The 14,737-nt window shown below is 42.5% G+C and overlaps 1 protein-coding gene across 2 annotated transcripts in view; it reads left to right on the top strand.

Moving 5' to 3' along the window:
- The first annotated feature begins 16 nt into the window (after positions 1–16).
- Positions 17–14,737, top strand: part of LOC135910662 (zinc finger protein 850-like) — a 34,009-nt gene continuing 19,288 nt past the window's right edge. Inside the window, exon 1 of one of the 2 annotated variants that reach the window (XM_065442694.2) lies at positions 17–147. The gene's annotated coding sequence lies outside the window, so the exon portion shown is untranslated. Of the gene's footprint in view, positions 323–14,737 lie in introns of both variants that reach the window. The other variant, XM_065442695.2, reaches the window with a different exon arrangement.

Raw genomic sequence — 14,737 nt, 5'->3', positions numbered from 1 at the left:
AAATGGAATAGTCCATCAACATCGGCACCAATCGCGCCGAATTCGCGCGTTTCGGTACCGCATTCAGTGTGTGCTTATGGTGTGCTGCTGGTTGTTTCTGCTGTTTCGAAGACCAATGCTCCCTACCTTGTGTGCAAAATGACAAGCGTGAGTACCGGTAGAGGCGGTAGTACTAAACGCCTCGACTACATGCAACACCCTCTCGCCTGTGAGCAAGGCCAGTTCGTGCAAGCGATCTCGATCGGCGCCATGGAGGAAGGAAATTGAGGAGAGGCCCTACCCCCTCCGGGGGCTAGAAGAAAAGTGTGGAAAAAATGACGTAGTAGGTTCTTTTTTTTGCTGTTTTTTATTTCTTTGCTGTAGCCATAGAGTTTCTCACTATAACACCTAGAGGGTAATCTGGCGCCACCGTCTATGGGAGTTTCTTAAGGGGGCACCGTGCCGTCATGGGAATGACGGTATATGTGTCTGCGAGGCTCGTGTTGGCTGGTGTTGTAAGAGGCTTCGTCTAAAACATGGATATGGCTACGCAAATACCGCGTTCTCAAAGTAAAATCTTCATAAAATGTTTCCATTCACGCATATTACATCTTTACTCACCCACGATGCATGACCAAGCGAAGAAAAGCAAGAACAGACGACCAACTCTTTCAAAGCGAGCGCGAATCTTGTCGTCTGTCCTCCAACTTTAGCGGCCCGGTGATACTTTTTACGTAACATGTAGTCGTAGACACAATAACAAGTTCTCATAAATAAACAAAACATGTTTTCGCGTAATAATAAAGCTAAAACAGCTTTTCACGTGCTGCTCTAGTAGAAAATGAATCATTGTGACAGAAGGAACGGTACTTGCCAAGCGCGTCTTCAAGGGCCGGCGTTGGGCGTACCCGGTGAACGCAACGGGTACGTTGCGTGCACCCAAATAGCCAACTTATTACTGATTTGGCTTGGCTCCCGTTGGATTTTTAAAAGGCGGCGGTAGTGCGCTTTGGACATTTCTTGAATTTCTTGTGAGCGTCTGTGCAACAAGGTGTAACCTTTCTCTATGGTGAAACCTTTACGAGGTGTTTCTGCGCTGTATGTTCGATTTAAGTGGTCTTCGCTGCCGTGGTTAGTTTGTTTGGCTGGTTAGTACATGTGCAAACGGTCTTTTGTGATGTTCTGGAGTTATGGAAGGTCGTCGCCCCTATTGCAAGTACTTGCGTTGTCGCGACATCATTCGAACACTATACGATCAGAGCAGAAACAAGTGCTGTAACCTACCCCGGTTATTGTGTAGGCGTCAGCTCTCGAAGTATTGGTCAATGCACGGTGGGAGCCCGTTTTATCTGCGGATGCGTGCTTGCACCAACTCTGACGAAACTCTGATCATTCGGGACCTATGAAAGCAGTGCTGTGTTGTTTTTGTTCCCTGCTTAGTTCGCCTGTTTACATACTCGCCTGAATGTGTGCTATTGTGGTTTTTAAGTTTTCCCCCGTGGGTCTGTACCAGATACCTCGCATTCAGCTGCTTGTCACCTGTGGTCGTTTATAACTTTGCTGCAGAATTTTGTCCTTAAGTCGAATAAACTTTGGAAGGAAATCGTGAAGCTTTACTCCCGGAAAGCGCTTGTACGTCCATAGAATTTACAGTTCAAATGCAACACATATCATTTAAATTTTAGAAGAATTTATAGTTTCCGTAAATTGAAATTGCAGATAAACAGAATTCAATAAATTGAAGATTTCTATATGCACACCAAATAAGTTCTCCAAAGTAAAACGGTTTGTTACATTAAAGTTCAATATATGGAGGTCTAATTGTACAAAATTGATTGATATAGGGGTTGATTGGATACAGGGTGTGCATATTCACACGCCTGGTTCCGTAGTCAGTCGTTACGTGCCGCTCTACTTGGGCAATAAACCAAGCAACAATGTTAATGTTTTCGAACTGTTCATATATTGGGAGCACACCAAGAAGGTGATCTAAAACCTCCAGGCATATGGTGACTTTCTGTTCCAAAAGAAAAAAAAGTAATAGTAATAATGTGTACAGTGGCATAGCAGAGTAAACAAACAAAAAAGCTGTCTTTTTAAGACAATGCTACATTTTTTTTTTTTCCTAATTACAGCAGCTGTGCAAGGTGTTCTAGACCAGTTAGGATATTTGAAAATTCAGTGTGATGGGCCAGTCTGTTTCCCTTAGTGTTATAATGGCCTCATATTCTTGCGAAGTTAATCATATGACTCCTGTATCCTTACTACATTGAACTCCTGAAATGTTTTATTCCGGCCACTGCTCCTCATCCACCATGCTGCTTCTGCTTAATAGTTCTCAAGGCAACTATATTGCCCTCCTCTCCCTATTATTCAGGCAGAGAAACAGATCCACATGGCCATCACAAACTAATATTCACTTGCACATGCCCTGATGTTCAAAACATTGCAGTTGAGCTGGAAGCTAGAATCAAGCTAGAAGCTAAAGGGAAGCTAGAATTAGCACTAGTGAAATGTGAAGGATGTTAGCAAAAGTGCCCACAGTGTGTGATGCCACAGTTTATGCGAAGATAAAAGTTTTGAGAAAAATTGTATAAATTTTGCAGTTGATATTGTTTTATTAATGCTGCTCTTGCTTTAGTTATCCTTTTTTTTTAGTCACCATATGTGTTAAATGTCACAGCATTTGATATTATAGCATTGACATATATCAGTGGGGTGGGGGGTCCTCATCTGGATAGTTCATTTCTAATGCATACACTTTGCATGGCTTGTTCGCGTTGCCAACACCTACTGTATTACTTTGCTATTAAAACCTTCACAATTGTTTTTCACACATAAATAAAACAAGCAGTCTAAAAATGCTCCCTTGTCTCATGCAATATAGCGCTCCTCTCAACTAAAGCTGTATGTTCTCGAGACACAAGTTGACAGATACATGTTAGCTGCAAAACCTCTTAAATTTGCAACAATATTGAATATATTGAGACAAAAAAGCTATCTTGGTGAACATAATGCTGCAGATGCTGACCAGCACATGAGTAGTGCGTCTTTTATTACAAACATTTAATCACATTGCAGAGAGTGTGTACCACTTAAATCACAATCATTTTATTGAGATATTTTTGTGTCATTTGCATGTGGCAGAAGCAGGAAATAGTAAGCTGACTCTGCCTTAAAGCAAACATATGCATGAGAGAGCGCTTAAAGCACTACTTGTTCAAACCGAGGCTTTGGTGTCTAGATTTCACAACGAAGAGAGTAAAATGTGAGGTCACTTACCCTGTATTCTGAAACCATCTATGACTGGAAGCTTCATTCCACTGAGATGAGCGCAGTGCCACCCCTTGACTGAAGACGACGCTGTGTTTCACAGTAATTGACATGAAGTTTAATTAAAGCTAAGCAACCGCCTGTGTCAAGGAGTGGGGCTGCTGTGCATTTGAATCCAGGTGGAGGGTTGAGTGGAGAATACAGAAGTTAGTCATCTTTACCGATCCTTGAGCCTCTTAAGAGATTTCCTACAACATCTAAGCTCAGCCTTTCTGTTTTCTTACAGCATGATTATTACAGGTGGTACAAAACATTCCATTGTACAGTTTCTATAATTCTTTGGGAAAACATACATCACCTCACTAAACAGGAATAGGCTCAATAGGTTCACTGGTATCATCTATAGTGTTTCCATCCAAGACCTATTGCTATTACAAGGCATTGCAGACATTCAGTGACGTAGCCAGAAATTCATTTCAGGGAAGGATTCTCCACTGGCCACTACCACTCCCCCATCACCTCTCTCTCTAGCACTATATAAATGTGTGGAGGGTTTTACATCACACCAAGACAAACTCCTAGCACTCCCCGGACAGGAATGCTTTAGCAATGAGGATGCACATTTTTACGTTGCCAAAACTTTGCTTAACTTCTGACAAAAGTTTTTCATTGCTAAGACTACACCTAAAATTATGCTATCATCCTTGTGCTGTTTTTAAAAATGACTATATTAAAAATAACATTTTGTTTACAAATTGATGTATTTATATAATGTATATTATGACCTTGTTGGTACATTACTTAGGAAAGTGAACTGTGCTAAAAACATGACAGCGCTCTGTCTTGTGTCTTCTTGTTTGCAGCCCAGACTTGTTGCAGCCCAAGTAGCAGTGAAGGTCAGCGTTATTTTCTTACCAGATTTGCTAGTGAGTGGTTCAGCCATGGCTGTGTATGGAAGAGAGCGGGCACTATTTTGCAAGTCGCCTATTACTTAATTGCAGGCATTATGGGCATGCTTCCCTGACACCTGCCTATTCTAAAGACTGCAAAGCAGCAAGCACAGCACATGCTATGACAGGGTAGGTGAATCTCAGCTAAGGCAACTGGCCACAGCTATCTGGTGTTGAGCGATCGAGCAGTGATGAGACAATCCCCCTGTGTTCCATAATTTTTCACTTCATTCTTGATGCCCTTAATGCGTGTCACCACCCTAGCCCCCTTACTGTATCATCCTCCCCACTCCCTGGAGCTCTCTGAAACTCTTTGCAGCTGATCACTGTCCCACTTTTCAACATTCACGGGGTTGTTGAATGACACAGAATTCTATAACATTCCTATATTTATGTTTCTGTGTGGACATCGAAGCCATTCACCTAGCTCCCATAGTTTGTTGTGGCGGCTTCTTAGCTTCCCTGGTCCAGCACCCCGTCCTTGATATAGATTGCCGCGCGCAAATCAGCATTCTGTAGGCCTTTCTTTCTTGTCCCGTTTTCTCTCCATTTTTTCATTCTTAGCAGTGTGTACAAACTAGCCTGAGAGCAAGCTCTTCTGAAGTTTATTAGCATAATGAAAGTCAGAGTCAATGGAAAGTAAAAGAAGAAGGTGGGGGGAGTGTTTTTTATGAGTTTTCTAAACAAGCAAGTTGATATAAGTAAGTTGTATAATAGCAAGCACCAAGTATGAAAGAATAAAAAACACATTTGCACTTCTCGTCTGACGAAATTTACTGTACTTTTACAGAAATGAAAATCATTGAAAAGGAAGTAAGTGTTTACGTTGAGATACGAGCACGTAATCTGTAAGCCTCGTAAGCTTATGTCAAGTAAAACAACATGAAATCCTGAGAGATTGAGCTTCTTAAGTACACGTGTTATAATAGGAACACCAACCTTCTTCAGTATGATAAAAGCACTGTAGATCAAGGTTCTCCACGTAGTGGAAACATTGTTAAATCTGTTAAGATGTGAATGTGGGCAAGTTGGTAACAAAGTTCTAACTTGCTAAAGCACATTACTGTCCTCATCGAACTAATGACTATAGTTTCTTGTACATGTGTCTTGATCACATTCAGCACAACATTATGCATTTTTAGCTTTCTTTAATACATTCTGTAGCCCCTCAATGGATTCAAGATGCTAGAAACCTATGTTGAACTACAAAGTGCTTGCCATTAAAAAAGACAAGAAGTCAGTTCCTGTGTTAGAAATATTTATTAGTTAGAGAAAGGCTAAAATTTAGTATGAACATTAGCCATGTCTTGAAGTTTTCATCCTACTCATTTTACAGTTGAAGCTAGCTTGCTTCTCAGGTTACTTGTGCTTAGAATTAAAGCACAACAAACAGATGAATGGCTTGCCGGGGCGTTATTCACAGAAAGTGGTCACTTTTCTCACTCTCTCCATAGTGTTTGGGCTACTGCTGGTACTGTTGGCCGCATAGCAGCCAGTGCAGAGCCACTGAGTGTCGTGTGCCGATGTGCCAGTTTTTCTTAGCATGTGGACACTTCTCCCACGAGTTTCTTCGATGTTGTCTTGACGAGGGCCGAACAGTGAATGAGCCAGTTCATCTTGAAATTTTATAATTGGCGTAGAGTTTCCTTCAAGCATGCCACGAATGTTCTACTCATTTATGATGACACATCCAACAAGCAACTCAACAGCTACCTTTCTGTACCACTTGAGTCCTTTTCTAAGGCAGTTGTGGTATAACGTCATTTGGTCACTATAGTCGACGCCCTTTTTTGCTGCATTGTAATCGAGACCGGCCTGATGTTTCATGATTGGTGCACCGTCCCTTGTTTTCTTCCCACTGTCCACCAAAGTTGCTTCATATTTGGCGACAGATGTGAGTATCAGAACAGGCCTCTTGTCCATCCACTTCAGTGCCTTCACTCCATTTTTGGACTGAAGTTCGGTAACACTGCCATTTGCAACCTTTACTTCAGTGAGATCTTTTGGCAGCCCTTTCCTCACTGAGCGAACTGTGCCACGAATGAAAGTGTCTTCCTTTAGAAGGCGAAAAGTGAGCGGCAAGCTCATGTAGAAGTTGTCTACGGACAGCGGGCACACAACTTCCTTGTAATTTTGCAGGAGTTTCAAGCATACATCTTCGGCATGTCCGATGCCAATTGTTCAGTCACACTTTCCGGCATATACATCAACCTTTAGCCTGTAACCGTCTTTGGTACATGCCTTGAACAGCCTGACTCTGTAAGAACGAAAGTCTGCCACACCATGGCACTATTGTTTCATCTATCACAACCTCCTTTCCTGGCTCAAGCACAGTGGCAAAAATTTTGGTTCAATTTCTCTACCAGAGGATGGATCTTAAAGACATGATCCTGCAACTCTGCAACCAGTTAATTGTCCGCAAAATGCCGGAACCTCAAAAGTAGGGAGAAGGCGGTCACGGCTCATATTTTGATGAATGAGTTCAACACCATACAGGTTACTTTTTGCCCAGTATATATACGTAGTGACTCGGATAGGAAGATGGACGAGATTAATACAAATTGGTATTCCAACAAATGCTTCCGTTTGTTGGAGATTGGTTTCCATCCAATTTTTCAACTTTGATTTAGATTTGGGAGTAGGAAGACGGAGGAGACCAATACAAATCAGTATTCGAATAAATGCTTTAATTTCTTTGGCATTGGTTTCCGTCCAATTTTTCAAGCGTGATTTAGATTTAGGAGTAGTTGACTTCAACACTTGTGTGAACCTGTTTGTTTCATTGACCATCATTTGCCAAATGTCATCCGTAATAAACAGTGAACATAAAGATGGGGCATAACGGCTAGATGGCAACTGAATGATAGTGGGCGGCCTAGAGTACGTGTGGTGTCACACTAGGCGAAGTGGTTGTTGCCGGTGTCCATTTCTCTAGAGATGGGCTGAGAGAAATGAGAGCATTGTATCCTGAATCATTCACCTCAGAATCATCAGTCAGGTCTGACTCTCCATTTGACATGCTGGCTGAGGTCTGTGATGGTTCGTAAACACTATCTTTGTCACTGATTTCACTGTCCACTGCTGAACATCTGACACTGAAGCACTTGACTCATCCGCTGGTGATCGCGAAGTTGCTGGTGCATTCTTCTGGCCCAAAACTAAGTTTATTTGTTTCCTCTGCATTGTGCTTTTTTTTTTCATCCGTAAGGGGCATGAGGATCTATCTATTAGACACGCTGAAAAGTTTGGGAGTAGCAAGAAAAATGCAGGTACTTATTCCAATGGGACGTATTTCAAAGACTGCTGCGAAAGTTTGCAAGAAACCCAACTGAGAAATGCGCCGCCACTCCACTCTCCGAAACAAACATGCCACCCCATGTCCAATGCAATAAAAATATATATTAGTTGCAATTTCAAACCTCAGATGGCAACACAAGAGCAAGAATTCTTGCGTGTGGGTCACTGGTGAGTCACGCCACACACAGCATAAAAACGTTTTCGTTGAGTGCATCGTGGATTGCCAGTGGGTCATAGCATTTAACATCAGACAAGTAGTCTACTGGCTATCTATAATCTCACACAACAAAAATCGTACCTCTGAGTTAAAGTGTCATAATGTTATCGCAGCAGCAAGCAGATGAATGCCCGTAACTTTGCTGCTGCATAGGAGCACAGGCTGTGCTGTGATGGCACTCAGAGTGACACGTGACTTAGATTCAAGGCAGCATCAGTTATTTGTTGAATCTGTTGCTGCAGTGAACTAATTAAAGTTTAGAGAAATAATGAAAAATACAACCCGAATGTCTGGGTGCTTTTGTTTTACTTCGCACTGTAGCAAGAGAGATGAATTTCCGTTTCGTCTCCTTTTCCCGACGTTTGCACGCGCGCAGAGAACGAAACTATACGTCATTGTCTACTGTGTTCCAGCATTGCGATCATGAATGCTCTTTTATCCTCTCGCGTTTGCCTCAGTGCTGGGGCACTGACTTATACCGCTAATTACGTGTTCTCGTGTAGAGCGCGCACTATCGTCCGCTACAGGAAACGAGACAAGCGCAACAGCTCGCGCGACACCGTCACCGGAAGTGTGCCGGTGACGGTGAAAAAAAGAAGACGGCAGGGTATACCCGCCGCGACCCCTCGGCTCCGGTATGGGAGAACGCAGTGAAGGAAATTTGCTTACACAGGCGGGGAATGTCGAGAGAGTGTTTATATAGGCGGCGACGCTCGCCTCCTGAAATCATGCGTTCGCGGCACTTCAATCATTCTCTATCTGCTGTTAATGAACCAATTTGAAAAATGCTTGCGGTAGAACACTTCTTAGAGGGCACGTAACAACTTTCAGTGTATAACCAAAATTTGTTATATAGCCTGTGAGGGGCCCTTTAAAACAAACTCGGTAAAAATCGGGTGTACTGTGGGATGTTGTTACAGCTGCGTCGAGCTTCACAGCCCTCTACACAAGCATTGCTGTGAAGCCTGTGGCAGAAATAGAGTTTTATTCAATCAAAGGACTGCATAGAGCGCGCTCTCGTGTTGTGCTACGTGGATTAAATCATTCGTTTCCTGCCTGCACAAACGTTTGCATCTCGAGTGGATTTCAAGCACACCGTATAACAACGTGCAATTCCGGCGTGCTTCGCAGCACTATACACAAGCACTGCCGTAAAGCTAGTGGCAAAAGTACGATGTCATGAAACCAGATCAATGCATACACCTCGCTATTTTGGTGCGCTGCGTGAATGGAAACATTGCTTGCCTGCCTGCACAAACGTTTGCATCTCGAGTTAATATCAAACAAATCATATAATATGTGCAGTTTCGTCGAGCGCTTCACCGCACTGCATGCAAGCATTGCCGTAAAGCCTGTAGTATAAGTAGGGTTTCATGAAGTCAAGTTAATGCGCAAACCTCGCACTTGTGGTGTACAAGGTAAACAAAGAATTCGTTGCCATGTCTCCGCAGTAGTTGGTCACGTTGATTTGTGTGAGCATATTGGTTCATGTGCCCCATCTACCTCTGTGATGAGAAAATAAGCAAGAATATCAGCTGCTATGTGTCGATGCATATGCTTTTTATTACAAGGTGTATAGGAGCAGTACATCTTACTGCATGAGTAAACCACTCATGGAAACAGTACGTTCCTTGAACATTGTAGCTATTTAATAGCCTAGGAAGCGCGCTATATTGGAAGTTGCAATTTTTTTTCTGTTCGCAAAATTCAATAACTCGATGCTTTTTCTAAAAGCAAAAAATTATAAATTTCGCAATGATACGTATGCTGCGTCAGTAAGTTAAGTAGGCAGCACATAATTAGGCTAAACCAGAGGAATATCCGCAGGTAGGGATTTATACAAATGTACAAAGCATTTAAAAAAAATGTTTTCTCAAATGTTTTCAGTGTGGAGTAAGGAGTTGCATGTGCGTCCAGCGCTGATTTCCAGCGCTTAATTTTTGTTGAACCATGATGTAACAAAGACGTAACACTCAGCACTCTATTTTGTTACATCAATTTTTTTTTTTTTTTTTTTTACAATGGAACATTGCATTCTACTATACGTGCCGCTCATGCGCCCCAAAATTTTGGCCCCTCTAAGGAAATCACTGTTCTCTAAGTTTCGCCCGAAACTTAGATATCGCTACTTCCAATTGACACTCGTGAAACCAGCTGCAGCCACGTCGGCTTGCCGCCTTTACACCGGCCGCAAATTACTTTTAAAAAATGTGGCACGCGCGGGCCGTGTATATGCACTCTGCTGCGCGCGGACAGCCATATGCACGGGCACGGCCAGGCAAGAGACGTCGCGCGCTCTCTGACCCTAGCGCGCACTTGATCACGGGACGTGGACAGCGCGCATAAAGCTGCCATCCTTCTCGGCTCACAATCGCACCCTTTCATTCGCAATTAACCCCAGCATAAGGGATGCAACGGAGCACTATAATTTTTGTCACATTTGGACTTTAAACCAAACATCAGGGCGATGGCGAAAATTCGCTTAGGGTGTCCAAAAATTGCTATCGCAATAATACACTATGGAGAAAGGTATTATGTAAATTATCTGTGGATGGGTCGAAACCCCCTAATTTCCCAAACACGCACCCATCCACTGGCACGCTGCACACATGGATCCCGCGCGGCACGCTGCATCATTAAGGCGTATCGTTCTTCGCTAGCTCTATGATCATTTATGCAGTAGTCACTTGGCGAGAAGCTTAATTTCCAACCTATGCGCAAGTGTCGTAGCTGAATTTCGAAAGTACACGGACCATATATATGTTGGCAAAATAATCGGAACTCACTATTTAGACTCGCCAAAATTATAATTAGCTGCTCACTTGAACTCATAAGAATATACTACTCAGCCGAGCTCACTCGGGCTCAAACTCGCCAAAATACTGCTCAGCTGGGCTCACTCAGACTCATGGGATGATCTCAGGGAGTTGACTCATCAGTGAGTTTGCCAGCGTATGATGTGTGCTGAACCACAAACCTGGCTTTCTTGAATAAAAACAGTTGGTCGCTGCAGCATATGGATGCACATAAGTGTAATTCAGAGTGCGCGGCATTGTAAAGGCTGCCACAGTTACCATGCCATGCTGCAGCTCATTTCAATCATGTCAAATGCAATACCCCTGCCAGCTTTTAGTCAGTCGATCAAATGTGATTGCTATTTATCTCATCACAACACCTCATTTTCCTGCCTAAGGCTTTGGGTGAATTTTCCTTGGCATCCATTTTGTTACTCTAACAGGTTACCAGTTATCTGTTGCCTATACGAAATTTGAAGTTGTGCACATGTCATGTGGACTCCATGCCAAACTCGTAGTACTGCATGCGTTTTTGCAGTTAGGTCTAGAGTTACAGAATCGCATGTGGGAGTTACTTTAGTTAGCAGCTGTAGCTTTGGAACAAACACGTGCATGAGAGTGTGCTTAAGTGTTACCTGTCAAGACTGGGAGCACCAAGGCAACTTGTGCAGTAAAGGCATGGGCAGTACGAGCCCACAGATTTTACTAAGTGTGGCTGAGGTGATGCGTCTAGATTTCACTATGAAGAGAGCCAAATAAAAGGTTGCCTATCCATCATACCTATTCTGGAGCCTTTTCTTGAGCTTTTCTAAAACATTAAGCTCAGCGTGTACACTTTATCACACCATAATTATTACATGTGATATAAAACATTGTATTGTGCAGTTTCTCCAACTCTTCGTGAAGGCATCTATCCATACATTAAACAGGAATAGGCTCAATGTTGACATATCTCCACAGTACGATCTCCAGGACCTCGTACTGTCACAATGCATCACAGACATTATTTAAGTGAACACCAGAAGTGAAGCTCTTTGTTAACATTGGCTAAAATTGTATTTTTATATAGCCAAGTGATCATGCATAAATCTGTATGTCATGACAGAACACTTTGTTTCTCACGGACTTTAGTTTACAATTGTTTTCAAGATCAGGAAAATTGTGCAGTGTGCTAGTTGGTTCAACATACTTAACACTGTTGTGCGGAGTGACGAAGGGACAGGACTTGAGCGAGAAAACAATAGACACCTGAGCACAAACTATCAACTGGTGATTATCACAAGGCAATGATTCTGCTGAAAAGTAGGAACCAAAGGAAAAGACAAGTCGTGGAAGCATACAACCTCAAGGTGGACCCACAGGGCTCATGTGTCAGCCCGCCGTCTATTTCACTCAGCAATAAAGAGATTAGCATAATCACTGACAATAGAGGGTGTAGGTAGACCGGGAAGAGGACTCCTGTGCATGCGTGTAGGCTTTATGTACGCTTCACTTGCAGAAAAATAAACCAGTTCATAGCTTGCGCTCAGGTGTCATGTGTTGTTTTCTCGCTCAAATCCTGACCCTTCATCGCTCTGCGCAACAGTGTTAAGTTTTCAGGTTGTTCACTATGTGATGTAGGAAGGGTTATATTGATGGGAAATCCCAATATTCTCGGGCATATCGCGAAAAATATGGCCCAAGTCAAGTGTCATTTTAGGCTTCACTGTCCCCTTATATAGGGCAAATAGTAATAGTTTGAATTCTATGGACGCTGGTTGCTTTTTCTGACTTAACCTAGGCAGTGCTCAGCTCTCAGTTGAAAGGAACAGGTAAACAGGAGGACTTGCCACATAAGCAGAAGGTAGCACTCCAGACTTAAGCTTAATATACTGCGTGCTTCCACAGCCCTAGGGGGCTAGTCTGTAAGTGTTGACTAAGTGGACTGTCCATTCCAGTACACGCTGAATGAATAGAGCACGAGAGCCCATGGTGATGATTGCCACTTGCTCTACCAGATTATAGCTCTACCTAATCAGTGTGTGCTGAAACAGTCCACTTAGTGGATCCTTACAGAATCCTTCCCTAGACTGATGTTTATGTTGGTAGGTTGCAAGTATTGCACTTTCTTTCCTTTGATGTGGGCAGTTCCCACATATGAATGCAATTTAACATATTGTATTCATATTGCCTTTGGTCTATACATATCTAATTCATGCTTATAACCAGGCCTACAAGCTCTTGTCCTGCATATTTATATAGCCTTCTCATTGGAGAATGGAGTCATTTTCCATTATACCCTCAAGCACTTGAAGTAGACACTGCAATAACCCCAAGGGAGGGGGGACAGTAACACAAAAACCTTACTGGGCTTGTGGTGCTGCTGAAGGATGCACACATACCATTTATGCTAAAATTCCCAGCAGACATTCCAAAGTTTGTACGAGTTCGACTTTAGCTGGCTAAACTGAATGATTCATATTGAAGGCAAATCTTGCAACATTTGGTCAAACTGAATGAAACTGGACAGCACAATTAGCTGTGTTCATCTACCATTTATACGACTGCTGCCCCGAGCATTTTGCCTATTACTTTGCTTTTCGTTTCTGTACTATTAAGTTCAAGTACACATGTACTTTATCACTGTACAAGTATAATGGCTTCAAGGCTTTTCCTGGGCATTCAACAGTCACTATTTATTCCTATAAACCTTCCTGCATGTGAAGGCAAAAGAAACTTATTAATTCATGCTGGAAGTATAAAAAGACAGGTATTTGCACAGAAAATGTTTATTTTGAGCACCGAGGTTCTTGCTGATGTAGATATGGTGCTGGCTCCCTCCTTGCCCGAAGCATGTGCTTGCTGTACACAGCACCAGATGATGGCTTCCTAGGTCAAAAGATCAAAGTGAAATAAGAGGCATTTTGTTTTAGCCCCGGAAAGAAAAAGCAGGATTGAGACATTAACATGTATAAAAAATACTTGCCTAAAGAAAAATTAATACACAAGCAAATTCACTAAAGAGGTTCACTTTCAAGAGCGAAAGTATGGTTACGATGAAAATTACAAGGAAGCTTCACTGCTCATTCAGGTTTCGGTTCAGTAGTTGTTGAGCCACGAGGGTTAGCATGCTACATCTTGCATATTATGTTTTGTAGAACAATATTGCACTTTGAACAATGTAGTGCCTATTTAAATGAACTGACAAGGAACGCTGAAACTCCAGGCTAGTTTGGTCTGCACAAGATATGATACAGACACTGTACTGCATTCATTTAGTGTTTTTGTCACTGATCTCGTGCACAAAGGTCATTCACACCTATCCTACATGAAATGCAGTTACTTCTTTGAAGCTTCATCTAGTCCTTGAATTTGCTGCATGCTTATGTCTAAGGGAGTTCGTTTGGTTCCTGTTAATGTAGTACATCTAAGCAACTGTTATAAAATGCCCATAGTGTTCCCTTGCATGTACAAAACATTTTTGGCCCTTTCAATGCACAATACTCATTACATTTGACACTTGGGACTCGTGCAAGGCACCATTTAGTATTATATGCTTGTCCACATCTGATAATACTTTCATAGCTGGGTCATTCCCATGCCAAATGCCTTGGTTATTACTGTGACCATCTCACACTTTTCCTTTAGGATCTTCTTGTCCACTTTTAAGGAAGCACCCCACGACACAATGTCTCCATCCTAGTGGTGCTATGGAGTTAACTTATGTGCTAGTTGTAGCAGATGACATCAACTGAAGGCCACTGAAGATAAAACTCTCTGCGACAATTCCTTTTACACAAAAAATGCAAACAATACAGAATAGTCAAAATGTAGTTATCTGGCAAGACTGGCTGCATCCATCATCTTTGTTTGGCGCAATTCTGAGGTGGCTCCATGTTACAAGACGCTTGGCAATTATTGCCATGTGACTGTTTGGGACTCTATAAAACACAAGAATTGCCTTACTCCGGCCTTTCTCTTTGTGCAGCGGCCAAGGTTATTATTCGTCCAATTGCACCGTGTCCTGTTCGTGTGTCCATAGACTAAATTCTTCACCACATTGTTTTTGCGGTATTTCGTGAGTGACCCATGAACTCATCTTGGGGTGGGACTTCTTATCTTTAGCGTTTGCTTCTATCTCTTGTCGTCAGCGCCTCACACAACTGGATGATGCCACTGGCAATTCTCTTCCTAACCACGAAGAATGCATTCGTCTTGTCACCTCTTCCGATTACGTTCTTTGGCCA

The sequence above is a fragment of the Dermacentor albipictus genome, chromosome 2 (assembly GCF_038994185.2).
Source record: "Dermacentor albipictus isolate Rhodes 1998 colony chromosome 2, USDA_Dalb.pri_finalv2, whole genome shotgun sequence".
Classification (NCBI taxonomy): domain Eukaryota; kingdom Metazoa; phylum Arthropoda; class Arachnida; order Ixodida; family Ixodidae; genus Dermacentor; species Dermacentor albipictus.
The sequence above is the reverse complement of the archived record's forward strand: the minus strand, read 5'-3'. Positions and strand labels throughout refer to the sequence as shown.